This window comes from Zea mays, chromosome 6, assembly GCF_902167145.1.
Source record: "Zea mays cultivar B73 chromosome 6, Zm-B73-REFERENCE-NAM-5.0, whole genome shotgun sequence".
Taxonomy (NCBI): domain Eukaryota; kingdom Viridiplantae; phylum Streptophyta; class Magnoliopsida; order Poales; family Poaceae; genus Zea; species Zea mays.
Genome location: NC_050101.1, coordinates 114,046,250 through 114,058,763, shown reverse-complemented (window position 1 = coordinate 114,058,763; position 12,514 = coordinate 114,046,250).

Genomic DNA, 12,514 nt, shown 5'->3' with positions numbered 1-12,514 from the left:
GGTGCACCGGACAGTGTCCGGTGCGCCAGGCCGGCGACTGTCAACTGGCTACTCTCGGAAGCAATTAACGGCGTACAGCTATAAATCACCGGACTGTCTGGTGGTGCACCGGACTGTCCGGTGAGCAAACAGTCAGCCGGGCCAACGGTCGGCCGCGGAATCCGCGCGCGACGCGTGGCAGAGCCAACGGTCAGAAGGGGGCACCGGACTGTCCGGTGCGCCAACGGCTAGGAATCTGCAACGGTCGGCTTCGCCAAATAAGGAAAGAGATCCGCACCGGACTGTCCGGTGCGCCAGGCGACAGAAGGCAAGAATTGCCTTCTTGGAATGCTCTCAACGGCTCCTAGCTGCCTTGGGGCTATAAAAGGGACCCCTAGGCGCATGGAGGAACCACCAAGCATTCTCTAAGCATTCCTAAGCACCAAGACTTCGATTCCGCGCATTTCATTCTTTGTGATAGCAACTAGAGCTCCATTTGAGTTGTGAACTCGTCGGGTTGTGTTGTGAGATCTTGTTGTGACTTGTGTGCGTGTTGGTACTCTGATTTTGTGTCTTGTGTGTGTTGCTCATCCCTCCCTTACTTCGTGCTTCTTTGTGAACATCAAAGTGTAAGGGCGAGAGGCTCCAAGTTGTGGAGATTCCTCGCAAGTGGGATATAGTAAAGTGAAAGCAAAACACCGTGGTATTCAAGTGGGTCTTTGGACCGCTTGAAAGGGGTTGATTGCAACCCTCGTCCGTTGGGACGCCACAACGTGGAGTAGGCAAGTGTTGGACTTGGCCGAACCACGGGATAAACCATTGTGTCATCTCTGTGTTGATCTCTTTGTGGTTATCGTGTTGTGCAAGCTCTCCTCTCTAGCCACTTGGCTTAATTGTGCTAACTCCTAATCAAGTTTTGTGGATTAAGTTTCAAGTTTTTACAGGATCACCTATTCACCCCCCTCTAGGTGCTCTCAATTGGTATCAGAGCCGTTCTCTTCAAGAAAGGGACTAATCACCCGAAGAGATGGATCCTAAGGGCAAGAGGATGGTGGTCAATGATAAGGAGAAGGAGTCCTTCGTCAATGATCCAAAGGATGACAAGCCTACTGACTCAGGCTCAGGCCACAAAAGAAAAAACGGGAGGAAGAAGAAAACAAGGCGCATCAAGGAGATAGTCTACTACGACAGCGACGAATCTTCCTCCTCCTAAAAGGATGACGACAACGACTACAAGAAAAAGAAGACGGTTAATTCTAACTTCTCTTTTGATTACTCTCGTATTCCTCAAAGTACCAATGCTCATTTACTCTCCATTCCACTTGGTAAACCTCCTCAGTTTGATGGAGAGGACTACAGATTTTGGAGTCACAAAATGCGTAGTCACTTGTTCTCTCTCCATCCAAGCATATGGGAGATAGTAGAGAGTGGAATGCAATTTGATAGTAGTGATAGTCCCATGTTTATCAATGAGCAAATTCACAAAAATACACAAGCTACTACTGTTCTTCTAGCATCTTTGTGCAGGGATGAATACCATAAGGTGAGCGGCCTGGATAATGCCAAGAAGATTTGGGACACTCTCAAGATCTCACATGAGGGGAATGATGTCACCATGCTCACCAAGATGGAGTTGGTGGAGGGTGAACTTGGGAGATTCGCGATGATAAGGGGAGAGGAGCCAACCCAAACGTACAATAGGCTCAAGACCCTCGTCAACAAGATAAGGAGCTATGGAAGCACGCGATGGATGGACCACGACGTCGTCCGCCTAATGCTAAGGTCCTTTACTGTACTTGATCCACATCTGCTAAACAATATTCGTGAAAATCCTAAGTACACCAAGATGTCGCCCGAAGAAATCCTTGGGAAATTTGTAAGCGGGCGGATGATGATCAAGGAGGCGAGATACATGGATGATGCATTGAATGGCCCAATCCACGAGCCTCAAACTGTTGCTCTCAAAGCGACAAGGAGCAAGGAGGCACTACCTAGCAAGGTGGCGCAAGTTGAGGCGGCCGGGCTTAATGAGGAAGAAATGGCCCTTATCATCAAGCGGTTCAAGACGGCGCTAAAGGGTCGCAAGGAGCACCCCAACAAGAACAAGACGAAGGGGAAGCGCTCCTGCTTCAAATGTGGTAAGATTGGTCATTTTATCGCTAATTGTCCTGATAATGATAGTGACCAGGAAAAGAAGAGTGGAAAGTGGGAAAAGAAGAAGAACTACAAGAAGGCGAAGGGCGAGGCACATCTTGGAAAGGAGTGGGATTCGGATTGCTCCTCGTCCGACTCCGACAACGAAGGACTCGCCGCCACCGCCTTCAACAAGTCATCCCTCTTCCCCAACGAGCATCACACATGCCTCATGGCAAAGGAGAAGAAGGTATGTACTCGAAACAATACTACTTATGCTTCTTCAAGCGAGGATGAGTCTAGTGATGATGATGAAATAGACTATTCATGCTTATTCAAGGGTTAGATAGAACTAAGATTGATAAGATTAATGAATTGATTGATGCTTTGAATGATAAGAATAGATTACTAGAAAAACAAGAGGACCTTTTATATGAAGAGCATGATAAATTTGTTAGTGCACAAAATTCTCTTGGTCTAGAAGTTAAAAGGAATGAAATGCTTTCTTGTGAACTATCTACTTGTCATGAAACCATTTCTACTTTAAAAGGTGTTAATGATGATTTAAATGCTAAACTAGAAGTAGCAAATAAATCTAACTCTTGTGTAGAACATGTTATGATTTACAATAGGTGCAAAGATTTTAATGTTGATTCTTGTAGTGAACACCTAGTTTGCATTTCTAAATTAAATAATGAAGTGGCTAGTCTTAATGCCCAACTTAAGACTAGCAAGAGTGAATTTGACAAGCTAAAATTTGCAAGGGATGCCTACACGATTGGTAGACACCCCTCAATTAAGGATGGTCTTGGCTTCAAGAGGGAAGTCAAGAACTTAACAAGCCATAAGGCTTCCATCTCCACCAAGGATAAAGAGAAGGCCCCTATGGCTAGAAGTGCTCAAAAGAACCATGCCTTCATGTATCATGATAGGAGACATTCTAGAAATGTTTATAGAAGTTATGATGTTTTTGATTCAAATGCAATGTTTGCCTCTAGTTCTTCTATGCATCATAGAAATTTGGCTAGGAAAAATGCTATGCCTAGAAGAAATATTGTTCATGCTCCTAGGAAAGTAATGAATGAACCTTCTACAATTTATTATGCTTGCAATGCTTCCTTTGCTATTTGTAGAAAGGGTAAGAAAGTAATTGCTAGGAAATTAGGGGGCAAATGTAAGGGAGACAAGACTTCCGTTTGGGTCCCTAAGACTATTGTAACTAACCTTGTAGGACCCAACATGAGTTGGGTACCTAAGACCCAAGCCTAAATTTGCATTGCAGGTTTATGCATCCGAGGGCTCAAGCTGGATTATTGACAGTGGATGCACAAACCACATGATGGGGGAAAAGAGGATGTTCTCTTCCTACGTCAAGAACAAGGATCCCCAAGATTCAATCATATTCGGTGATAGGAACCAAGGCAAGGTGAAAGGGTTAGGAAAAATTGCTATTTCATCCGAGCACTCTATTTCTAATGTGTTCTTAGTTGAGTCGCTTGGATATAACTTGTTGTCTGTGAGTCAACTTTGTAATATGGGATATAACTGTTTATTCACAAATGTAGATGTGTCTGTCTTTAGAAGAAGTGATGGTTCATTAGCTTTTAAGGGTGTACTAGACGGCAAACTTTATTTAGTTAATTTTGCAAAAGAGGAGGCCAGTCTAGATGCATGCTTAATTGCTAAGACTAGCATGGGCTGGCTGTGGCATCGCCGTTTGGCACATGTGGGAATGAAGAACCTTCACAAGCTTCTAAAGGGAGAACACGTGATAGGTCTAACTAATGTAACTTTTGAAAAAATAGACCTTGTGCAGCTTGCCAAGCAGGTAAACAGGTGGGAAGCTCTCATCATGCCAAAAATGTGATGACAACATCAAGACCCCTGGAGTTACTTCATATGGACCTCTTCGGACCCATCACCTATCTAAGTATAGGAGGAAGTAAGTATGGTCTTGTTATAGTTGATGATTTTCCCGCTTCACTTGGGTATTCTTTTTGCAGGATAAATCTGAAACCCAAGGGACCCTCAAGCGCTTCCTAAGGAGAGCTCAAAATGAGTTTGAGCTCAAGGTGAAGAAGATAAGGAGCGACAACGGGTCCGAGTTCAAGAACCTTCAAGTGGAGGAGTACCTTGAGGAGGAAGGAATCAAGCACGAGTTCTCCGTTCCCTACACACCACAACAAACTGGTGTAGTAGAGAGGAAGAACAGGACGCTACTAGACATGGCGAGGACGATGCTTGGTGAATTCAAGACGCCCGAACGGTTTTGGACGGAAGCCGTAAGCACGACTTGCCACGCCATAAACCGGGTCTACCTTTATCGCCTCCTCAAGAAGACTTCATATGAGCTTCTAACCGGTAACAAACTCAATGTGTCTTACTTTCATGAATTTGGGAGCAAATGTTACATTCTAGTGAAGAAAGGTAGGAATTCTAAGTTTGCTCCCAAAGCCGTAGAAGGGTTTTTGTTAGGTTACGACTCAAATACAAAGGCGTATAGGGTCTTCAACAAATCATCGGGTTTGGTTGAAGTCTCTAGCGACGTTGTATTTGATGAGACTAATGGCTCTCCAAGAGAGCAAGTTGTTGATCTTGATGATGTAGATGAAGAAGACGTTCCAACGGCCGCAATGCGCACCATGGCGATTGGAGATGTGAGGCCACTGGAACAAAAGGAGCAAGATCAACCTTCTTCCTCAACAATGGTGCATCCCCCAACTCAAGATGATGAACATGTTCATCAAGAAGAGGCGTGTGATCAAGGGGGAGCACAAGATGATCATGTAATGGAGGAAGAAGAACAGCCGGCACCTCCAACCCAAGTTCAAGCGACGATTCAAAGGAATCATCCCGTCGACCAAATATTGGGTGACATAAGCAAGGGAGTAACTACTCGTTCTAGATTAGTTAATTTTTGTGAGCATTACTCCTTTGTCTCTTCTATTGAGCCTTTCAGGGTAGAAGATGCCTTGCTAGATCCAGACTGGGTGTTGGCCATGCAAGAGGAGCTCAACAACTTCAAGAGAAATGAAGTTTGGACACTGGTACCTCGTCCCAAGCAAAATGTTGTGGGAACCAAGTGGGTGTTCCGCAACAAACAAGACGAGCACGGGGTGGTGACAAGGAACAAGGCACAACTTGTGGCAAAAGGTTATGCCCAAGTCGCAGGTTTGGACTTTGAGGAGACTTTTGCTCCTGTGGCTAGGCTAGAGTCAATTCACATATTGTTAGCCTATGCTACTCACCATTCTTTCAGGTTGTTCCAAATGGATGTGAAGAGCGCTTTCCTCAACGGGCCAATCAAGGAGGAGGTGTACGTAGAGCAACCCCCTGGCTTCGAGGATGAACGGTACCCCGACCACGTGTGTAAGCTCTCTAAGGCGCTCTATGGACTTAAGCAAGCCCCAAGAGCATGGTATAAATGCCTTAGAGACTTTTTAATTGCTAATGCTTTTAAGGTTGGGAAAGCCGATCCAACTCTATTTACTAAGACTTGTGATGGTGACCTTTTTGTGTGCCAAATTTATGTTGATGACATAATATTTGGTTCTACTAACCAAAAGTCTTGTGAAGAGTTTAGCAGGGTGATGACTCAAAAGTTTGAGATGTCAATGATGGGCGAGTTAAACTACTTCCTTGGGTTCCAAGTGAAACAACTCAAGGATGGGACCTTCATTTCCCAAACGAAGTACACGCAAGACTTGATCAAGCGGTTTGGGATGAAGGACGCCAAGCCCGCAAAGACTCCAATGGGAACCGACGGACACACCGACCTCAACAAAGGAGGTAAGTCCGTTGATCAAAAGGCATACCGGTCTATGATAGGATCTTTACTTTATTTATGTGCTAGTAGACCAGATATCATGCTTAGTGTATGCATGTGTGGTAGATTTCAATCCGATCCAAGGGAGTGTCACTTAGTGGTCGTGAAGCGAATTCTTAGATATTTAGTTGCTACGCCTTGCTTCGGAATCTGGTATCCAAACGGGTCTACCTTTGACTTAATTGGATATTCAAACTCCGACTATGCTGGATGTAAGGTCGATAGGAAGAGTACATCAGGGACGTGCCAATTCTTAGGAAGGTCCCTGGTGTCATGGAGTTCTAAGAAACAAACTTCCGTTGCCCTATCCACCGCTGAGGCCGAGTATGTTGCCGCAGGACAGTGTTGCGCGCAACTACTTTGGATGAGGCAAACCCTTAGGGACTTTGGCTACAATCTGAGCAAAGTCCCACTCCTATGTGATAATGAGAGTGCTATCCGCATGGCGGATAATCCTGTTGAACACAGCCGCACAAAGCACATTGACATCCGACATCACTTTTTGAGAGACCACCAGCAAAAGGGAGATATCGAAGTGTTTCATGTTAGCACCGAGAACCAGCTAGTCGATATCTTTACCAAGCCTCTAGATGAGTCGACCTTTTGCAAGCTGCGTAGTGAGCTAAATGTCTTAGATTCGCGGAACCTGGATTGATTTATAGCATACATGTGTTTTATGCCTTGATCATGTTCCTTAATGCATTTTGTTGTTTATTTATGGTGCTCAAGTTGTACAAGCACTCCCCGGACCTCACAAGTCCATTTGCAAGTGATGCACATATTTAGGGGGAGATGTGCTACAACTTGACCCTTTGAGACTAACTGTGTGCTTGAGTTTGCTTAATTTAGTCTCAAAAGAGGTTTGAAAGGGAAAAGGTGGACTTGGACCATGCAAGACTTCCACTGCACTCCGATGAAAGAGTAACTAATTCCAAGTTCATCTTTGTACTCTTATTACTCCGATGAAATATCTCTCTTTATGTTTCAACAAGTGTGTTTGACTTAGAGATAGGAAATTGAGTTTGATTTGCAAAAACAAACCAAGTGGTGGCAAAGAATGATCCATATATGCCAAATTTGAATCAAAACAATTTTGAGTTCTCATTTGTATTGATGTTACACTTCCTTTAGTTGCTTTTCATTGTGTTGGCATAAATCACCAAAAAGGGGGAGATTGAAAGGGAAATGTGCCCTTGGGCCATTTCTAAGTATTTTGGTGATTGAGTGTCAACACAAGTGGACTTATGCAAAGTAATGGAGAAAGTGCAAATCAAGTAAAAAGGTATGTTTCTAAGACTTAGTACATTGTTTTTTAGACTAATGTATTGTGTCTAAGTGCTGGAAACAGGAGAAATCAAGTTGGAAAAGAGATGGCTTTGTTCAGCCAAAGACAGCTCGGTCTGGGTGCACCGGACAGTGTCCGGTGGTGCACCGGACAGTGTCCGGTGCGCCAGGTCGGCGACTGTCAACTGACTGCTCTCGGAAGCAATTAACGGCGTACGGCTATAAATCACCGGACCGTCCGGTGGTGCACCGGACTGTCCGGTGAGCAAACAGTCAGCCGGGCCAACGGTCGGCCGCGGAATCCACGCGCGACGCGTGGCAGAGCCAACGGTCAGAAGGGGGCACCAGACTGTCCGGTGTGCACCGGACAGTGTCCGGTGTGCCAACGGCTAGGAATCTGCAACGGTCGGCTTCGCCAAATAAGGAAAGAGATCCGCACCGGACAGTGTCCGGTGGTGCACCGGATTGTCCGGTGCGCCAGGCGACAGAAGGCAAGAATTGCCTTCTTGGAATGCTCTCAACGGCTCCTAGCTGCCTTGGGGCTATAAAAGGGACCCCTAGGCGCATGGAGGAACCACCAAGCATTCTCTAAGCATTCCTAAGCACCAAGACTTCGATTCCGCGCATTTGATTCTTTGTGATAGCAACTAGAGCTCCATTTGAGTTGTGAACTCGTCGGGTTGTGTTGTGAGCTCTTGTTGTGACTTGTGTATGTGTTGGTACTCTGATTTTGTGTCTTGTGTGCGTTGCTCATCCCTTCCTTACTCCGTGCTTCTTTGTGAACATCAAAGTGTAAGGGCGAGAGGCTCCAAGTTGTGGGGATTCCTCGCAATTGGGATATAGTAAAGTGAAAGCAAAACACCGTGGTATTCAAGTGGGTCTTTGGACCACTTGAAAGGGGTTGATTGCAACCCTCGTCCGTTGGGACGCCACAACGTGGAGTAGGCAAGTGTTGAACTTGGCCGAACCACGGGATAAACCACTATGCCATCTCTGTGTTGATCTCTTTGTGGTTATCATGTTGTGCAAGCTCTCCTCTCTAGCCACTTGGCTTAATTGTGCTAACTCCTAATCAAGTTTTGTGGATTAAGTTTCAAGTATTTACAGGATCACCTATTCACCCCCCTCTAGGTGCTCTCACACACATGGGGATGCACATATAGACCCGCGAAGGAGATAGAAACTCGTAGATATGAACGAATGTAGACATAGATACACACACTTCTTACATGTCCCCCCAAATTGCAAAATTTTATTATTACAACAACTCATCCCATACTCGTGCTACTCGACTGCTCGTCGTACTCTTGTCCATGTTCTCGTCCCCCCACCTCATCGCCAACGATGGTCAACGCATACCGAGAGTTTAAGACACTAGCGAAGGCAACAAACCGCTAGTTTGCACGTGCAGGGACCTCCCACTCTATGGCAATCGAGACCACGACAACCAGAAAGCGTTCAAGTCCTACACACAACTTTGGCGCCTGCAGCAAGAGCGCCATCGGGAGCTCTTCGTCGTTGGCCTCCGCTGCTGGGAGATCAACAAGGTGGCCTCCATCGTGAGGAGGAGGATGAGGACTACGCGGGGGGAGCAATGGAGAGGGTGCGAGGAGGACCAAGGGAGAGCGATGGAGAGGGCACATGAATGGCGATGGAGAGGGTTCATGGGTCGGGCAAGAGCGAGAAGAGAGGAATGGAAGAAGGCACCGCTTCTCACGAAACATCGAGAAATAATCAAAGTGTTTGGTTGGGATTATCGCTTATTTCTAGATATAATCCGCTTATAAGCATAAACAAAAATGAGTGAGGTGGCGTCGGATAATGCGGCCCATCCAACCATTCATACCTATTGCAGTCATTTTAACGTTGGTCGGTTTGGTCGGTCGATCGACGTCAATCGATCGAGTCAATATCAAGTGTGTTGGACCTTGGTTCGATTGATAATGATCGACACTATTGATCAGTCCCATGGATAATTGGATCGATACTGTGAAATCGTGTGTGACGAAAGTATTGTGTTAATTGCTATTGGAACATTGCGATAATTTGATTGTCATTGCAAAGTGATTTATATACTTTTGGACATAGTGCATGGTCTTGATTGGTGCTTAACTATGTATGTGTGTTAATATGTTTTTGATATTGTTGTAACATACTTGGCGGAATGGTGTTGCATGGATTCACCTTGAGTCAAGTCGTGAACTTGTGCTCGTACATGGTTGCGTGTGTTGGTGATGTGCAGGTGATGATCGAGGTGAAACATGGTCATCATTGGTGACAGAACTAGTTTTTGGTACAATGATTAGGGAGGAACTGATATACAAAAGTAGGTTTAGGGAGGAACTTGGCCCACGCGGTAGCTAGCCTGGTCGGTAGAGCGACACGGAAGGCCAAAGAGGGGCATAGGCTCAACGGGCGGTCGTGGGTATACCAAGAGGGCAGCAGGCCAGATGAGGCCCATGCGATGGTTCAAGAGTCTAGTCAGAGTGGGAAAAGACTCTAATGTCGAACCTTTGATTTCAATTGTTCCTATCATTTTGATTCATCTAGATCATTACTAAGCCATTTATTTACTTATCAACAAAGTTTGAAATATTAATCTTTTTTATTATTGTTTAATTATGAATTAGATCTAGATTTATTTCCGTTACTCTCTAGAGTAGCAATCTTGTTTTGTAGCTAACTTTAAACCCAAAAGTGTGATCAACATAATTATAATTGGGTTTGTTTCATAATTGTATCTAGTTTAATCATTAAACTTTGAAATAGATCTAAGTTACCGATTTTGGCTAGCAATGTTTTTACTAACATATCAAAAATCTGTCTAGATTTATAAAAGTAGATTATTTTGGTCTTGTGATTAAGAGGAAGTGGTATAGTTATTTTTAGCCTTCCACAATCATTCGCCCCCTCTAATTGCTTATTCTAGCGTCATATGATACTACAAGTACTGACATATCGGTTAGACCTAATGTCTTTTATTTAAGTTGTCGACCTATACCAATTTGAATTTGTTGGTACCGACCACCTTTAGGGATGTGGCATGTTTTGACTAGTCCATATTTTATACCATTTAAAGTCTAAAAAATCTAGAAAAACTCAACTTCTTTAAAAAACTTGGAATCTAGCATATAAAAAGATGGGATGTTCAGGTTTATTCACACCCATCACTTTCCAAAACACTCGCCTTTCTTTATATTATAGTCTCCCACTCTTTATATATATATCCTAGCTGGAGTCTGAACTTTTAAACCTTATGGACTTGACCAATGGCCAATATCTACAACATCCTAATACCCCAACCAATGTGGGGTAGGTCTTCTTCGATGACCTTTCTCTTGTGCATCATCATCGGGAGGATACTTCTATTTGTCCTTGTTCCCACACACCATAACCTTTGTTTCCATACCCACTCATGCTCCTTTGTATCCCTATCGATCTCATATGGATGCTCCTTCTCCTTTAAATGATGATCTTACCACTGATAGTCCTCCTCCTGCACTAATGCTCCTCCTCCACCACCATTCTCCAATCCAAACCCTCCTTTGTACCCATATGGATATCCATATGATGCTCCTCCTCTGTTTTCTCCCCCATTAGATACTTCTTATTCATATGGTGCATGTCCTCCATTTTGCCTTCTTGCAAGCACAATAGTGCCTTTAAGTAGTGACAGTGATGCTGCTTTAACAAAAGAGAAAGAACCCAACAATAAGTAGCAGTGAGTCCATATATACGTAGAAAGAGATATTAAAAAAGCTCTACAAGGCTAGTCAGATGATTACTCAAACTAAAATGTTTGAGCGATTCAATTGGATCGCTCCACCGATGATATGGACAAAGACACAAAAAGTGTTGAGTTTGTGATCCAAATTCTGCATATGGAGGTCGTGATGGCGAGCGGAAAGGAGGCCCGCCGCCGGAAGGCTTGGTCCACAGTAATTAGGGTTTGATGCGTGTATTCAGACGGTGTTCTGTAAACACTCCACACATAGTGAAGGTTTCGCCTGGCTGGTGCTCGTGTTTTTTCCCTTTGCATTGAAGGGTTTTCCACATAAATTTGTGTGTCATGCTATATGATTTGTTGGTTGATCTACTTTGTTTTTCTTGTCGTTCCTGCTAACAAGTAGTATCAGAGCTTTGGTTATCAGATTGATCATCGACATGGCATCAGTGTAGTATGATCTACCGATGTTGGATCGCGACACGAGGTTCTCCCTGTGGTAGGTCAAGATGCGGACGATTCTCTCGTAGTTCGATCGCGACCTAGATGATGCCCTAGATGGGTTTGGCAAGAAGGACGTTATGACATGGACTGATGAGGAGAGGCGTAAGGATCGTAAGGCGTTGCCACATATTCATCTATCTAACAATATCCTGCAGGAGGTTTTGGTGGAGAAGACCGCCGCTGCGTTGTGGTTAAAGCTGTAATTGATCTGTATGTCAAAAGATCTAACCAGTAAGATGCACATGAAGATGAAGTTGTTTACACACAAGCTGCAGGAAGGTGGCTCTGTGTTGGATCACCTAGCAGTCTTCAAGAAGGTAGTCGCTGATTTGAAGTCCATGGAGGCTGAGTATGATGATGAGAATCTAGGTTTAATTCTGTTATTCTTGCTACCTACATTTTTTGCAAATTTCCGAGATACGAATCTAGACAGTCATGATGAACTAACCCTACATGAAGTATGTGAGGCTCTTGTGCAGAAAGAGAAGATGAAATAGATGGTTCGCTTAGAAGAATCATCCTCTAAGGGCAATGCATTGGCAGTTCGGGGTAGGGATGAGCACAGAAGTTCAAAGCCTGGAAATAGATGGAAAAGCAAAGGACACTCTAAGTCCAACACAAATGACAAGTTCTACAAGTACTGCAAGAAGACAAATCATTTTATTTAGGATTGCTGGAAGCTGAAGAAAAATAGAAAAAAGAAACGATAAATCTTGAAACATAAACAAAGTTGAAGATGATGGTAAGGCTTCTATTGCGAGTGAAAATTCATATTAGGGTGATGTTCTGATTGCTTTTGCTGGTTATGTCTCAATAAAGGATGAATGTATTCTTGATTCTGCTTGTTCATATCATGTGTGCACTAACAGAGATTATTCAGTGCCTATGAGTCTGTGCAAAATGGAGGAGTTTTGCGGATGGGAGACAACACCATGTGTGAGGTCATTGGCTATGGATCCGCTCAGTTCAGGATGCATGATGGCATGATTCATACATTGACAAATGTGAGACACATTCCAACCATGTCCAGAAATCTCATCTCGTTGAGTACCCTTGATCTCAAA